The 17,032-nt window shown below is 46.0% G+C and overlaps 1 protein-coding gene across 6 annotated transcripts in view; it reads left to right on the top strand.

The window, feature by feature from the left end:
* Positions 1-808: 808 nt before the first annotated feature.
* Positions 809-17,032, top strand: part of nr2c1 (nuclear receptor subfamily 2, group C, member 1) — a 145,586-nt gene continuing 129,362 nt past the window's right edge. For 4 of the 6 annotated variants that reach the window (XM_078420046.1, XM_078420044.1, XM_078420045.1 and 1 more), the window contains exon 1: positions 809-959. The gene's annotated coding sequence lies outside the window, so the exon portion shown is untranslated. The remainder of the gene's footprint in view (positions 960-17,032) is intronic. The other 2 variants (XM_078420043.1, XM_078420048.1) reach the window with 2 other exon arrangements.

The raw sequence follows: 17,032 nt of genomic DNA, 5'->3' as shown, positions 1-17,032 counted from the left end.
GGTAATATCTAAACAAGGGATTTAAAAGGAAATTTGAAAAAGTCGAGATGATATTGTTTCAAAAGATTTCTGTTGGAAAATAACTAGATGCTGGTACAAATCGAAGGTATAACAAAATGCTGGAGTAACTCAGCAGCATCTCAGGAGAGAAGGAATGGGTGACGTTTCGGGTCGAAACCCTTCTTCAGACTGAAAAGATTTCTGATACTTTTCTTGCATGTTCAAATATCCAGTATTGCACATTCAGTTTTACTGTCTTGATTTCAAATTGTTGTATTTGTTATTTCATATTTTAAATGACTTCGGTTGTCCCTGTTCACGGGCATTTTTCGAACAGCGATGCTGCTGGTACAATGAATAATTTATCTGGAGGTGGGTGTGAGGCGAGCGCGGAGGGAGGGAGGCTGGCTCTGTGTGGATGGGGGAGGGGATGGGCGAGCTGCTCCGGGCCTACAGAAAAATGGGGGAGCTGGCAGACATTCTTGCATCGCTATCGCCCGCCCGCACTCGCTGCGCCTCGGAGCCGCTGACCACACCGCTACCCCAGTCCCCGTCCGTCCTCCAGCGGCTCCGAAACACTCTAAACGACAAGGACAAGCGCAAAAAACCAACAAAAAAAGAGAGAACTACCTTTCCGCCGCAGGAAGAGCCATAGATTGTGTTTTTTGGCACCGATCCAAGCCCCATTGAGCGGCCGCGTCGCCATTTTACGCGCTCGCCGCCGCCGTCCCGGGTGCGGAACAGCGCGCGTGCGCCGTCCCGGGCGCGGAGCAGCGCGCGTGCGCCGTCCCGGGGCCTGGAGCAGCGCGCGTGCGCCGTCCCAGGCCCGGGCGTGGAGCAGCGCGCATGCGCCGCCCTCTGCGAAGCGAGGGAGAGGTCACGAACTCTGACCCGCCGGAGGAGCCGGGAAACGGGGCGCCGCCGCCGCTTAATCCGCCCGTTTGAAAATAACGTCGCAGGTAAGAGGCGCAGACGCCGCTCGACGGTCTCTCCCCGCTGCCCGGGCTGCGATGGCGGCGGCAGTGGCAGTCTCCTCCTCTGACGACGACGACAGCCGCCGCCATCTCAGGCCCCATCCCAGGCCCGCCGCCGCCGCTGCTCCTGCCGCCGCCGAGCCCAGGCCCCGGCACTGCCAGGACCGGCGGCGTGTGAGGGGAAGCGAGGCTCTCCTTCCTGCAGCCCGCCGGCTGTGGGGAGAGGCGGGAGCCCCGCGGTCCGGCGGCGGAGTGGCACGGCAGCGCCGTACGGCCGCCGCCTTTGCAGATCTGACGACAGCGGTTCACCCCCTCGCCGTGACCTTTCACCCACAGCCAGAGCTGCCGCAGCCTCGCCTGCCCGGCCCACACCACCGGCCGCACGACTGACTGCCCGGCCCGGCCCACACCACCGGCCGTACGACTGACTGCCCGGCCCGGCCCACACCACCGGCCGCACGACTGACTGCCCGGTCCACCGGCTGAATCACCGGCCCACCCCACCGGCCGCACGACTGACTGACCGGCCCGGCCCACCGGCTGAATCACCGGCCGCCGGCTGAATCACGACACCGGCCCACACGACTGACTGACCGGCCGCCCCCTCCTCTCCCCCAACCCTCGGCTCAGCCCACCGTGGCCATCTCTCTCTCTCTCTCCCTACCCCAACTCTCACGCATCCACTGGGATCGGCTGGCTGGTTAACCGGCCGGTCGCCCCCTCCTCTTCCCCCAAGCCAGCGCCCTCGGCTCAGCCCTCCATGGTCTTCTACCCTCCTCCCCCACCCCACAATTCTCAGGTGTCATCCCCCCATATTCCTCCCGCTTCCACTGGGATCGGCTGACTGACCTAGGAGCCGACCCGCCGCCCTCTCCTCTCCCTCAACCCTGAAGAGCGAGGGCCGACACCGTTAACTTCGGCTCAGACCTTCATGGCCATTTCTCCAAGCACCCCCCTCTCTGCCTCCCCACAAACTCCTCCCGCATCTACTGTGATCAGCTGTCACCGCCGTGAGGGTCTCCCTTGGACGAGACTCTGGTAGTTGGGGGTTGAGCCCGACAGCGGCCTCCGAGAATGCCCCGCGGTCCCATTGCAACCTGGGCCTCCAGTGGTGCAGTCAGCGGGCTGGATTAATTCCCTAATACAGAGGGTGCGTCCTCTGAAGGGTATTTTGCTTCTCTCTACCCCTCCCCCCGAGAATCACCCCAAGTTTAAAAATCCCGGATCCCTCTCCAGATGAATTTTCTAAATATATACATTTATAAATAAATGTGCCGAATGTCAAAATGTTACTCGATGAACTGCAGTCTGATGGTGTCAACTGCAGCAGCTAAAAACGGGGTGCAAATGTAACCTGGACATTGGATATGTGCCCACAAAATAGACTGAAAGCTGTTTGTTACCATCAACGGAATGTGAATAATATGTTCATGTGTTTTCATATTTTGTTTTTGTGAAAGACGCAGTCTGATGGGGAAAATACATTTTCAGGGCTTCACTGAAAGAGCAGGGAGTGGGATTAATTGGATACCTCTTTCAAGGAGCAGACGGGCATGGATGGCTTCCTACAGTGCTGTGTCATTCTCTGATCCAAATTGCCTTCCTGCTGCAGAGGCTCATATCTCTAGAAAAAGAGAAAATGAAGGAAAACAATGGTATTTGACCGAAAAATTAGAATTATTTCCACTGAGCATGGTTTACAAGACAGCATGGATGTATCGTACGTGAGAAATAAAGTATTAATGAGGAATGTTTATGTTCAGTGATAATGTGGAAGCAGGTGGTACATTGCACTTTAAACCGTTATGAAAAATTTAAGGGGAGGCAAGATGAAGTGGTGGGTGGAGGTGACTGTTTCATAAAAACACCAACACAGATCACTAGTACCCTCATCATCTGTTGTCTTGTGTGTGTGTATGCATACATTTGAATGTAGTAGCCTTAAATGTGCTCCACCCTGTCCTGTAATATAGGGGATGTCGCAGTGGCCAAGGGTTCAATACCTTATAAGATTGTTAATTGTGATGCAATGATAACAGGAGTTTCATTTATTGTATATTATGCAAGACAAGCATTTTTATGTGCTAAGTGTTTGGACATTTAGAATTTGGGATGGCAAGCTCTATAACACTCCATCTACTCCACTATGTTGACCTATATAACACTTTAATAACCATACAGGCATGTGCCTGTTTTAGCATTTAGATGATGTGGATTCTGTCATCCACATTTTCCACATTTGGTCCTATGCTGGAGGAAAGGTTTGTGCTGCATGAAGACTTGTGGACCATGGGCCGTGCAACCTCAAGTCCTGTGGCGATGGGAGAGTGGCGAAGCAGCAGGTGTGGATACACTGGAAGCTGTAGTCACAAACCTGCACACAGGCGGCCCAGGGCATAGGGTCGCTCTCTACTGGACCGAAGCAGCAGTGGAGTTCGGCAGCCCCCCGGGTGTCTGAGCAGCCCTCTTGAGGATTCGCTCTGCTCACCTCCATGGAGGAAGGGGCTAGAAAAGGTGCCTCAAACATAGCCTGCTTCACTTCACCTTGGCCAGCATACCGTGGCTCGCGGGTATCCCAATCAGCGGTCGAAATAATAAGAAAAACAAGTTGAAGGTGCTCAACCTTGGAACGTGCGAACCCTGCTGGATAACATCAAGGCAGATAGACACACTGCAGAGGCCCAGAGGAAACGCACCATGTGCAAGGCCCGGGCTACCTCCACTTCCACTGCAGCACCCATCCACTTGCGTCCTACGTGTGGGCGTGCCTTCGGTGCCCGGATTGGCCTCGCCAGTCACTTCTGGACCCACAGTCACCAATCCTTAAATTGAAAGTGAAGTCATGGTCATCTTCGAACCTGAAGGACGAACAATAACAACATCTTCACAGCAGTGGAATCTGAGCTGCAGCTAGGTTTTGAAAGATCCTGCAGGATGTATGTAGTTTGCAGCAGTAAAGTATTGATCACTCATAACTTGCAGCTCCTCTGTCACAGAGCAGAACAGCACAGAAACAGGAGCTGCAGTCCAACTTGTCCAAGCCAACCAAGTTGGCAGATTGGGCTTGTCCTATTTGGCCTATAGCCCTCTGAGCCCTCTATATATCTGTCTAAATGTTGTTTTTAAAGTTGTGATTATATCTGCTTATATAATTTCCTTTGGCGGCTTATTTCAGATACAGACCACCATAGGTGAATAGGTTGCCTCAGTGGTCCCTCTTCAATCTGTCTGTCTCAACTTAAGTCTTTGGCCTCGACTCTAGGAAAAAAAATCACTGAGCATTATCCATGCCCCTCGTGATCTTGTACACATTAATAGGGTCACATCTCAGCCTCCTTTGCGCAAAAGTGAAAAAAAGTAACCAATCTCTCCCCATCACTCAAGCCCACAAGTCCAGGTAACAGCCTGGTGAGTTGGACCTTTTCCAACTTAATGACACCCTTGTGTAGGGAGGAACTGCAGATGCTGGTTGACACTGAAGATAGACACAAAATGCTGAAGTAACTCGGGGCAGGTAGCATCTCTGGAGTGAAAAAAAACGGTGATCCATTCCTTCTCTCCGGAGATGCTCCCTGACCCGCTGAGTTACTCCAGCATTTTGTGCCTATCTTCGCTGTTCTCTTAATGACATCCTTCCTATAGTTAGGCGACCTGAACTGTACACAGTACTTCAAGTATGGTCTCACCAACAACTTGTGCAGCTGCTTCATGATGTGTCAATTTTGTACTCCATGCCCTTCCCAATTAAGGTTAGCTTGTCAAACCCCCATCTTTACCACACTTTTCACATGACTCGACACTTAGAGAATCATGCACCTGTTCTGCAACACTCTCCAGGGCTCTATCATTTACTGTGTAAGTCCTGTCCTAGTTTAACATACTAAAGTGCAATATCTACACTTGTCAGAGTTAAATTCCATCTGCCATTACCTGATCTAGATCTTTTTGTAAGCTTAGGTAACCTTCCTTGCTGTCTACTTTACCATTCATTTTGGTGTCATCTGTAAATTTTTGCTGACAATGTTGGTTACATTGTCATCCAACGTGTTAATGTAGATAACAAACAGCAGTGGATTTAGCACCGATTCCTACAGCACTCCACTGTTCACAGGCCCCTATCAGAAAAATAATCCTCCATGACTACCTTTTGACTTCTTTCTCGAAGCTAATTTTGAATCCATTTGGCTAGGTCATGTTGAATATCCATGCGACCCTAACCTTCCAGACAAGGTATCATTCTGAGCCTTGCTGCCGTCCATATAAATAAAAGAAGATAGACACAAAATGCTGGAGTAACTCAGCGGGACAGGCAGCATCTCCAGATAAATAATGTCCATTGCCCTGCCCTCGTCAATTTCTTGCCCGCAAAACCTAAAATAAAAACCTTTCCAGATTTACGAGACATTATTTTTCCATGCACAAAGTCATGCTGACTATCCCTAATCAGCGCATGCCTATCCTGATGTTAGTAGATGCTAAGAATCCCGACCAACAACTTTCCCATCATCGACACCAGGCTCACTGGGCTGTAGTTCCCTAGTTTGTCCGTGCTGCCCTTTTTAAATAACATTGGCCACATTCAGACTTACTGTCACTTATGTTTAGCTTTGATGTAGTTATACCTCGTATATCTTTGTCTCTGCTAGAATTTGCAAACAATGACTCGTACTAATTGATGTCTGTCTGAGGCAGTCTCTTTTTAAGTTCAAATTCAGAATTAGACATCATCTCACATTCTTTTGATTAGATAACGTGGGAATGTTTGGTATTTACACTACAGCTTTTCAATGATCTACAACAGCCAAGTGTGATGTATCTTCAGCCACTTAGTCGGGTATGGCGCAGCAATAGAATTGCTGCCTGACAGCGCCAGAGACCCGGGTTCAATCCTGACCATGGGTGCTGTCTGTACGGAGTTTGTACGTTCTCCCCTTGAACAGTGTGGGTTTTATCCAGTGCTCCGGTTTCCTCCTAAAGGCATACAAATTTGTAGATTAATTGGCTTTGGTAAAGATTATAAATTGTCCCAGGTGTGTAGGATAGTGTCAGCTTACGGGGTGATCGCTGGTCGGCATGAAGGATCTGGTTTCATGCTGTATCTCTAAACTAAAAAAAATACTTGCTATTGTAATTTATTATTTTTTTGAATATTGAAACCCATATTACTTCCACTACAAAGACTATTTACTTTCCCATTTCAAGAGCATTATCAAGTCCCATCTCACCCACAATTAGTTTTATATTCGTTACCATCGGATGCTGTACTTGGTGTTCTTCTGGTAGGTTATACATCTTCCACATTTTGCAAATATCTGTTGCCTATAGGTTGTCCCATGCCAAGTCAAGTATCATCCATTCCTTTGATGTCTTCACTAGGATGGTTCACCAGATGCAGAAACATTAAAATGTACCAAGTGCTGGAGTAAATCAGTAGGTCGGATCCCTTGAGAACGTGGTTAGGTGAAGACTGAAGAAGAGTCCTGACCCAAAATGCTACCGATCCATGTTCTCCAGGGATGCTGCCTGTCCTGCTGAGTTACTCTGGCACTTTGTCTTTTTTTGGTAAACAAGCAACTGGAGCTCCTTGTTTCTATAGTGCAAACATAAGGGTTTTTTTAACCTAAATAAGTTGGAACAAAAGGATTTGAGGAAAGAATTCTGGAATATTAGTCAACCAAGCTAAACAATAATGTTGGTTATTTAAAATTGGGTTGCATCGGAGACAGAATTGTCGGAGTAAAGAGATCTCAGAGATTTGCAGTTGGAGCTTATATCAATGGGGATTTTGGGAATAATAATAATAATATTCATTTATTGTCATTGCAACGAGTACAACGAAATTAAAAAATAGCCAATCCTGACGGTGCGTACAAACATATATGCAATAAATGCAAAAACAAATAAATACATAAATACAATTAAATACAATTATATTAAGTACAATATTTTTTTACGGTGTTGCCTAGTGCAAAGGTAGTGTTCAGTTCTCGTATGGCCCTGGGGTAAAAACTGTTCTTAAGTCTGTTTGTTCGGGATTTGATCGACCTGAAACGTCGACCAGAGGGCAGATGAACAAACAGACGGTGGGATGGATCTTTTATTATTTTGCCCGCTCTACTGAGGCAGCGTAGGCTGAACAGGTGCTCCAGGGAGGGCAGTGAGCAGCCGATGATCTTCTGGGCCGTCGTGATGACCCTCTGAAGGGCCTTCCTGTCCTTTTCTGAGCAGCTGGCATACCATGTGGTTATACAGTATGCCAGCACACTCTCGATGGAGCAGCGATAGAAGGACAACATGAGCTTCTCCTGCAGGTTGGTTTTCCTGAGGATCCTCAGGAAGTGGAGTCTCTGCTGTGCCTTCTTTACTGTGGTGATGGTGTTGGTAGACCAGGTAAGATCCTCTGCGATGTGCGTACCCAGGAACCTGAAAGCTGGTACCCTTTCCACACAGACCCCATTGATGTAGAGTGGGTCGTAATCTCCACTGGTTTTTCTAAAGTCAATTATAAGTTCCTTTGTTTTGGAGGAGTTCAGGACCAGATTGTTCACTGAACACCATGCTGCCAGCCTTTGGATTTCATCCCTATAGGCTGTCTCATCTCCTTCTGAGATGAGTCCAACCACAGTCGTGTCATCCGCGAACTTGATGATGGTGTTGGTGGGATGGGTGGGGGCGCAGTCGTGAGTGTAGAGGGAGTAAAGGATGGGGCTCAACACACAGCCCTGTGGTGAGCCGGTGCTCAGTGTAATGGTGGAGGAGAGGTGAGGGCCTATTTTGACGGTCTGGGGGCGGTTGGTCAGGAAGTCCTTGATCCATTGGCAGATGGTTTGGGAAAATCCAAGGTCGGAAAGTTTGGTGACCAGTCTGCTCGGGATGACCGTGTTAAAGGCAGAGCTGAAGTCGAGGAAGAGCATCCTCACATAGCTCCCCTGGTGTTCAAGGTGGGTCAGTGCAGTGTGAAGAGCAGTGTCGATGGCATCCCCTGTAGACCTATTTGCTCTGTAGGCAAACTGGTGTGGGTCGAAGGTGGGTGGGAGGCTGGCTTTGATGTGCTGCAGGACCAGTCTCTCGAAGCACTTTGTGATGACCGGTGTGAGTGCTACCGGACGGTAGTCGTTAAGACCGCTGATGACAGACTTTTTCGGCAGTGGGATGATTATGGCGGACTTCAGGCAGGGAGGGATGGTGGATTTTAAAAGGGACAGGTTGAAGATTTTTGTGAAGACCTCAGATAATTGGTCTGCACATTCCCTCAGCACTCTGCCCGTCACACCATCGTGGGCCTGCAGCTTTCCTGGGATTCACTGCTCTGAGCACGCGCTTAACATCATACTCCTGCACAGTGAAGGTGTTGCTGTCAGGTGCTGGAGAGGGTGTTATGTCTGCCACTGTAGCTTTCACCTCGAAACGAGCAAAGAAACAGTTAAGTTCCTCTGCCAGCGAGGCGTCGCCGTCGGCAGTCGTGCGGTTGCTGGTCTTGTAGTTGGTGATGTGCTGGATGCCTTGCCATACCCGCCGTGGGTCATTGTTGGAAAAGTGGTCCTCAATCTTCCTCTTGTAGGACGCTTTGGCATCCTTGATGCCTCTCTTCAGGTTGGTTCTAGCAGCACTGTATAGAGCTCTATCACTAGACCTGAAGGCGGTGTTACGGTCCTTGAGGAGAGACCTGACATCCTTTGTCATCCAGGGTTCGAGAAAGCTACAAAAAAAATTAAATGTTGCTGGATGGGAAACCAATGGAGGTTCTCAAAACACGGGATGAAGGCAAAATAATTTTGGATGGGAGAAGTTGGGGGAGCTGAATTTTGGAAGAAATGGGAATCTAGTCGGGGGGAATATCAAGTCCTGATGTACTAGAGGTATGGCTGAGGATTTCATCAATGATTAAGGGAGGAAATATCTGGATAGTGTAACATGTGAAGTAATGTGCATTATTAGAAGCTCCTCTCAGTCAAAACTGAAACCTGGGTTGCAAATATTTGTTGTTTTTGACCAGAAGGACAATGATGATTGGGAGTTCAGTTGAGAAATGACTTTCACAACTGAATTGATGAGGCTATTTATGTTCATTCCTGACAGACGACCATTGTGCTGCATCAAGACGGAGGAGTAGCAGTACCTGACCATTTATTTGATAACTTGTAATTCTTTGGTTGAAAATAAGCAGCGTTATTATTCGACTATTAGTTTGTGTCATGATGGTGCCCTTGACAAAACCTTTGTGAAGTTGGCAGTGAGCTGTCTCACACAAAACAGTACATCACAGGAACTACAACGTCATTACTGAGCATGATGCCAAGTTTAACTGATCTCTGCCTGCAGCTGATCCATATCAGTCCATTCCCGGCATATCTACGTGTCTTATCTAAAAGCCTCTTAAACACCACTATTGCATCTGCTTCCGCCATCATCACTGGCAGTGTATTCCAAGTACCCCACCACTCTCAGTGTAAAACAAAACTTGCCCCGCACATAAGCATGTATACTTTCCCCTGTTCTGAATCTAAACTACCAAGTCACTGTAGATCCTGTGCATCTTAATCTTCTGGATGAGCCTATCATGTGGGACTTTATCAATGCCTTACTAAAATCCAGGCAGACAACATCCATTGGCCAACCCTCATCATTGGTCACTGCAGTTGATATGGCAAAGGTACTCAAACATACTATTAGGATGCTCCAGAATTTGAAGTCAGTAACAATGAGGAAACGTTTAAATCAATATATTCTGTGACTTGTATTTTTTTTAATGCACGTCATATTGCGGCTGCTGTCAAAATAGCCGTGGTAACTAGCTGTACCACATCTTTAGGTAGTGCACACTTCAGTGTAATGATGTACGGGCTGGAATGGAGTGCTATTATAAGATGGTAAAAATAGGGTGCTGAGCTAAAGGCTACTTAAAGGTATTGAACATGCTTTTCAGGAAAATGGCTAGTATTCCAAGACACTGTTGATTCATGCTTTATCAGTCGTAGAATGGTTTTGTGGGAGTAAGGAATGAAGTCAACTGCTGTCAACCCTCCGTCCTAATTATGGTAAAGTTATTGTGAGTGTTTTAGTAAGGTTTCAAGTTGAAGTCGGGGGATTTAGTGACTGCCATTGAACACTGAGTGGGATGCTTGGTACTTGTGCTTTGGGAATATTATTTGTTGCTGATCATTCTGGGTATAGACGCAGTCCTCTGCAAATCTTGCATTCATTTGCTCTATTTACCTTTATGTCTCTCGTTTCCCTTTCCCCTGTCTCTCAGTCTGAAGAAGGGTCTCGATCCGAAACATCACTTATTCCTTTTCTCCAGAGATGCTGCCTGACCCGCTGAGTTACTCCAGCATTTTGTGATACCTTCAATATGTTTGGGTTTGATCACTGCCTTGGAACTCCTGACACAGTGTGGTGTGGTGGTATTAACCTCAAATCACAATCACCTTTGTAACAACAGCCAGCAGAGAATCTTCCTAATATTTGTGATCTGAATATTACTGGAGTTCCTTTATGTCATTCTGTCAGTGGCAGTGAGTCACATCTTATCCTTGCAATTTAAAGTCTTTAGCAAGAATTGGAAAAAGGGTTGTAATAAGTTTTGAGGCTGAATGGTTCAGCCAGGAGGCAAGTGATTATTGATGCCAAGGTTGTAATGCTGCTTAGTGACATTGTTGGCCACACCTTCCATAACTGGCAGTTTGGAGTGGTAAATAACCAGACTGCATTTATTCTTTGGAGCAATACACAGCCGACTCATTCTGAAGCATGTCTTCAGCAGTATGCAAATGCAGTTAATAATACTACAGTTGTATAAATGTAATGGCTCAGTGACATTTGGTTTGAATGGATATTGAAGAGTTAGCTCTATATTTGCACATATTAATATAACAGTTGGGTGCTGATACTTTCAGTAAATAATGCTTTTACCTGTAGTTTTGTGACACAGTTAAAATAAAACAAGCTTTGTTAAGGAAGTAAAAGTAGTGGCTGATAATAGCTGAGCATGTTTTCTTTTTACAAGGTGACCTCGAGTATACAAAAAGAAACTCCTACCTGGTATTGTAGATCAAATAATCTCATGGTCTAAAAATCTGTGGTCTGAAGCAAGCTGCTCTTAAATTCAGTGTAAAGAGAAAACTTAGATCCATACAGCTGTTAGTTGTAGTGGAGAATCGTCTGCTTCCTTGGGTCAAGGCTACGGGCGATGGAAGAACCTTCTGTAAGGATGTGGGATCACACAGGTGATGTATGGAGTAGAAAAAGTTCCAACCCAAACATGGCTATTGAAAAATCTTAACAGCTACCTCAGCAACACCCCCAGCTTAGTTCCAGTTGTCAAATACTGATGCCTCCCTGCATGCATCCGCTAATCCTGACTTCAAAACAATTTCCCACAAAATCCATGCTAATGAAAATCTAGCATGATGAGATTGATAATCTCCATCATTTCCAAAATGCTGCCTGTAGATTTTAAATAGTTCTATGGATCTTCAAAATGTAGATGTGGATAAATGTTCTGAGTTCTGAATTAAGGGTGCACAAAAATAATTTAGGAGGAATTGCCAAAATATTGGTGGGAATGTGGAGATTGCCAACAGTGGATGCTTTGAAAAAATTAATTTGACCAATGTAAAGTTGGATAGTTATACTGATAAAGGAATAAAGAAAATGGGACAGAGGGCTTGTGGGGTGGTGTTGAGAGGGAATAGATGACAGGTGTGTAGAAAAACTGAATGGACCTGTTGGCTGAATGTTTTTGGTTCGGTGAGTACTTTGCAAGCCTTATTTGCTTGGATCATTGCCAGTTTCCTTTTATTTCAATTAGAAACATGTTTAATATCTTCACAGTAGTGAGAGTAAAATGTTTTTTGGTGTAAATTAAATGTTGCAGTTTGCACAGATTCTAAATATTCATGTGACTTGATGGTGTGAGTTACAACTCTTATTTTCACTTTTGACGGTTAGTTTAGACCTCAAATTTAATAGCATCGTGATCCTGTTTTTGCCTCATTGGTTCAAATTATGAATTATCCAAACAATAGTTGGGCTTCTTTTTAATTGGTGATTTTAAATTGCCTTTTTGATTTTTAAAAAAGATTTTATTAATTGACATTGGCAGGTACTATTACCACACTTAAGAAACAGTCACAAAAAGCTGAAGTAACTCAGTGGGACAGGTAGCATCTCTGGAGAGAAGGAATGGGTGATGTTTCGGGTTGAGGCCCTTCTTCAGACAGGTAAAAGGATAAGGTAGGCTTAAAGGGATATGGGCCAAACACAGGCGGGTGGGACTAGTGGAGAAGGGGCATGATAGTTGGCATGTGCAAATTGGTCCAAAGGGTCTGTTTCCACACTGTATGACTATGACTAGGTTGTGATGGGATATTTTTCAAAATGCTCTGATTCAGTGATAACGCTATCACCACTGCCTGCGATGGTTGAGGGTTCAAGTCTTACTTGAGCACATCAACTAAGCTGATAGTGAAGTGCCTTAAGGGAACTGCACTGTTGGAACTGCTACCATCTTCAAGGTTTCAAGGTCAGTTTATTGTCACATGTACCAATTAAGGTACAGTGAAATTTGAGTTACATTATTTGATTGTAACATTAAAGTAAGGATGTCAAGATGGTACGGGAGAGAGGCAAGATTTTGCAGGCAACAGCATGCAGGGGAACACCTGTATCAGGAACTAAGTGTTAACGACAGAAAGGAGAAGTTAGGAGAAACCATGCCAATTTTCATGGATAAGTTGACAATCGAGAGAGTTAGCAGCTTCAAATTTCTCTCCTTTAACATCTCAGATGTTCTGCCCTGAGCCCAGTATATAGATATAATCATACAGACGTAGGAAGGAACGGCAGATGTTGGTTTCAACCAAAGATAGAAACAAAAAGTTGGAGTAACTCAGCGGGTCAGACAGCATCTCTGGAGAAAAGGAATATGTGATGTTTCGGGTCGAGACCCTTCTTCAGACTGTGAGTCAGAGGAAAGGGAAACGAGAGATAAATTCGGTGGTATAGAGAGACTAGACTAAGTGGACCCTTTGGGCCCAAACCTCTCCTGCATTGGTGCAGCTCCCTCTCCTCGCCCCCTCCCCTCTCGCCCTCTCCTCCCCTTTCCCTCCCCCCCACTCCACCCCCCCTTATCCTCCCTTCATCCCCCTCTCTCCCTCCCCCCCTCCCTCCCTAGGAGATAGATTTAAACTTTAAAATGTGAATAACTTTAAAAATGTAACACCAATTTCAACAAAACTACTTGCATTACCATTAAAGCGACAACAGTGAGTAAGGTGGGCCTAAAATTGTTGCGCTATCGTGTACTGTTTTGGCTGTAGTTCGATCACAAACAAACTATAGTTTTAGTATATAGATATAGGACAAATGAATGAAAGATAGCACTTCTACTTTCCCAGAGATTTAAAGAGATTTGTATTGATGCCAAATACTCTAACTTCTGCAGATGCACTGTAGAAAATATCCTGACTGGTTACATCATGGCCTGGTGTGTCATTTCCGGCACACAGGAACACAAGAGGCCACAGAGAGTGGTAGACGGCCCAGTCCATCAAGGGCACTGCCTTCCCCATGTTCAAAAGCACCTACATCAACGATTCCCACATTCTACTGTTGGGCAGAAAGTACAGAAGCATCAAGGTTTAGGATCACCTACTTTCCTACGATCATCAGGTTCTTGAACCAACCCTAATCGTTCCATACAAACTACCTCTTGCACTACCATGGACTTCTTTTCTAATTATGGTTGCACCAATGTCTTGTTTTATGCAGTTTTTTTCCTTTTTGTCTTATATAACTTCGTCATAATTTATGTTTTGTGTGTGTGAGTCCATGAGCCTGTGATGCTGCAAGCAAGACTTTAATTGTGCTTGTATCTCATCCTACTTGTGCATGTGACAACAAACCCGACTTAATTTGACTATTTGCCTCCTTAAGCAGATATACATTATCATTGCCCCTATTTGAAGAGAAGGGGGACAGATATTCCAAGTCCCTTAGGTAGCATTTATTGCTGAACTGATATTAGTAAAAACAAGACATTAAGGCAAGAGTCCCTCAGGGAAGAGTGGGGCTTTTCACTGACGATTACACAAATCTTCATAACTCTTGAAAGAGGTAGCCCATGCCTTCAAGTAGCCAGATTTTAGATTACATTGAAGCATAGGCTGATAAGTGGGAAGTATTGTGTGGCCCGTAATTCTCAAGCAATGACTATCTCCAGTCAGAGTGTAACCATCTACTTTTGACATTCTGTAGATTGATCTTTCATCAGCAGCTTCCTCAGAAATTTTAGCCAGATCAGTCACAAGAATGTTATGGCAACAACTGCAAGTCTGATGCTCATAATGCTATGACACATGACTCTCCTAGTTCACAAAGCCTGCTTGCAAGACACAAGTTTGGAATGCAATGGAAGAGTCTCTGTTTACTTGAATGAGCAGCTCCAACAAAAATGAAGATGGTAGTTAGAAGGCAATTGACATTGTGGTTTGGATTTAGAATTGGCTTGCCCGTAGAAGTAGCCACGGAAGGTTGTCATTCTTCAGGAGGTCTGTGACAAATGGTGTTCTACAAGGATCAGTGCATGGACCTCTTGTATGTGACTTGATCGAAAATGTATTGGTTTATTTTCATGTGTACCAAGATACAGTGAAAGACTTTGGATTCATGTTATCCTGGTTAAAAACAATATACATGCACAAGTACAATCAAAAACCATACAACAGTTAGTGCAAAATGAAAAAATAACCAGAGTGCAGAATATATTGTCACGGTATCTGAGAAACTGCTGATTTCTTTTTTAAGTGCAAGGGCCACAACGTAATAGGTTGGGAGATAAGGACGACACCCTTAGTTCATGAGATGCTCTTTTAGTTGTCTGATAATAGCAGGGAAGAAGCTGTTCCAGAATCCTATAAGAGGTACTTACAAGCTTTTGTATCTTCTGCCCAACAGAAGAGGGAATGATCTGGGAGGAAATGGTCTTTGGTTATGTTGCCTGCTTTTCTGAGGCAGGTGGTGTCGATAGGAGTGGGTGGGGAGCTGGTTTGCATAATAATAATAATAATAATAATAATCCATTTATTTTATATAGCGCCTTATCACATGCTCAAAGCGCTTTACAAAAACAATTAACATAGAAACAAACAGACAAACTATCCTGACGGAAAAGCGGCGAATACTCAACGCCAGCGTCCTCTCACGTCAGGGTCCGGCAGTAGACATTAAAAAGCACAAGACACACAGATATAATTTTTTACACAAAACAGCCATCACAGTGATTGCTCTAGGCACACCCTCACTGTGATGGAAGGTAAAGTCTTATCTCCTCCTCTTTCTTCTCCCGTGGTGCCACGAGGTGATCGAGGCTCCCAACTTTTTGAAGCCCCCACCGGGCGATGGAAAGTCCCAGGGCTGAGCCAAGCAGGCCGATGAAAGTCCTGAGCCCCCACCGGGCGATGGAAAGTCCCAGGGCCGAGCCGAGCAGGCCGATGAAAGTCCTGAGCCCCACCGGGCGATGGAAAATGCCGCGGCCGAGCCACGCAGGGCGATGAAGGGCCTGCGGGCGGGTTGATAATACCTCGCGCTTCGGGGCGGTCGAAGCTGCTACGGCTGGAGCTCCCAAAAGCCGGTCGCCAGCCAGGGACCTGCGAACTCCCGATGTTGCGGTCTGCAGGGCCCACGGCCGAAGCCTCCGAGATGGTAAGTCCAGGCCCTGCGACCGGAGTCTTTGAGGTCGATCCCAGCTGGAGGCCGCCGACTCCACGATGTTAGGCCGTAGCGCGAACGGAGATACGACACGGTAAAGGTCGCATCTCCGTTGAGGAGGAGATTTGAAAAAAGGTTTCCCCCAACCCCCCCACCACCCCCCTACATACACAGAATTAAAAATAAAACAAAACGTACATTTAACAACGACAATGACAAAAAAACCAACAAAAAAACAGAGAGACTGCCGGTGAGCCGCAGCTGCAGAACACAGCCACGCCCCCATTAATGCTCTGGATTGCATCTACACCTCTCTGCAATCTCCAGTGGCCTTGGGCAGAGTAGTTGCCAAACCAAGTTGTGATGCATCCTGACAGGACATTTTCTACTTGAGACATGCTGAATTTCCTTAGTCTTCTGAGGAAGTAGAGGCATTGGAGTACTTTCTTAGCCATAGCTTCAATGTGTTTGGACCAGGTCAGATTGTAGTTGATATTTATGCAGAGGAACCTGAAGCACTCAACCTTCTCCACTTCAGTACCATTGATTATGGCAGGGTACTTCAGTACTTTGCCTTGCTTCCTTCAGTCGGTGACCAGCTCCTTCATTTTGCTGACATTGAGGTAGAGGTTGTTGTCTTGACACTATGTCACACAACTCCAGATCTCCTTTCTGTCATTTTTCACCTCGGTGGTGTCATCTACAAACTTGTAAATGGAATTAGAGCTGGATTTGGCAGCATAGCCTTGAATGTATAAGGTATATAGTAAAGAGCTGGGAGGAAAATCTTCCTGGTGCAAGTGTGAGAATTATGGTGGTGGATGTTCTATCTCCTATTCTTATTGACTGCTGCCCACGGATCAAGAAATCACGGGTCGAGTTGCAGCAGGGTAGGAAAATAACTGCAGATGCTGGTACAAATCGAAGGTATCTCAAAGTGCTGGAGTAACTCAGCAGGTCAGGCAGCATCTCTGGAGAAAAGGAATGGGTGACGTTTCAGGTCGAGACCCTTCAGTCTGATGTCAGGGGAGAGGGCGGGACAAAGATTTTGTCCAGAGTGATCTTGAGGCCAAATAGCAACACAACTCAATAATGTGGGAAAGAATCATGTCGTATGCTTACCTTCATCAGTTGGGCCATGAGTATAAGTGCTGGGAGGCCATGCTGCAGTTTTATGAAATTCTGGTTAGGTCACATTTGGTCACTGGTGCTGGTGCGAGACCTGGTAGAAGTTTATAAAAATAAGAGGCATAGATAGAGTGATAGGTGCCTGAAACACGGCAACACAGGTGGTGGTGGAAGCAAATACAATAGTGTCATTTGAGATGCTTTGAGATAGGCATTTGAAT

Source organism: Rhinoraja longicauda, chromosome 23 (genome assembly GCF_053455715.1).
Source record: "Rhinoraja longicauda isolate Sanriku21f chromosome 23, sRhiLon1.1, whole genome shotgun sequence".
NCBI classification, from domain to species: Eukaryota; Metazoa; Chordata; class Chondrichthyes; order Rajiformes; family Arhynchobatidae; genus Rhinoraja; species Rhinoraja longicauda.
This window is presented reverse-complemented; position numbering and strand designations above follow the sequence as displayed.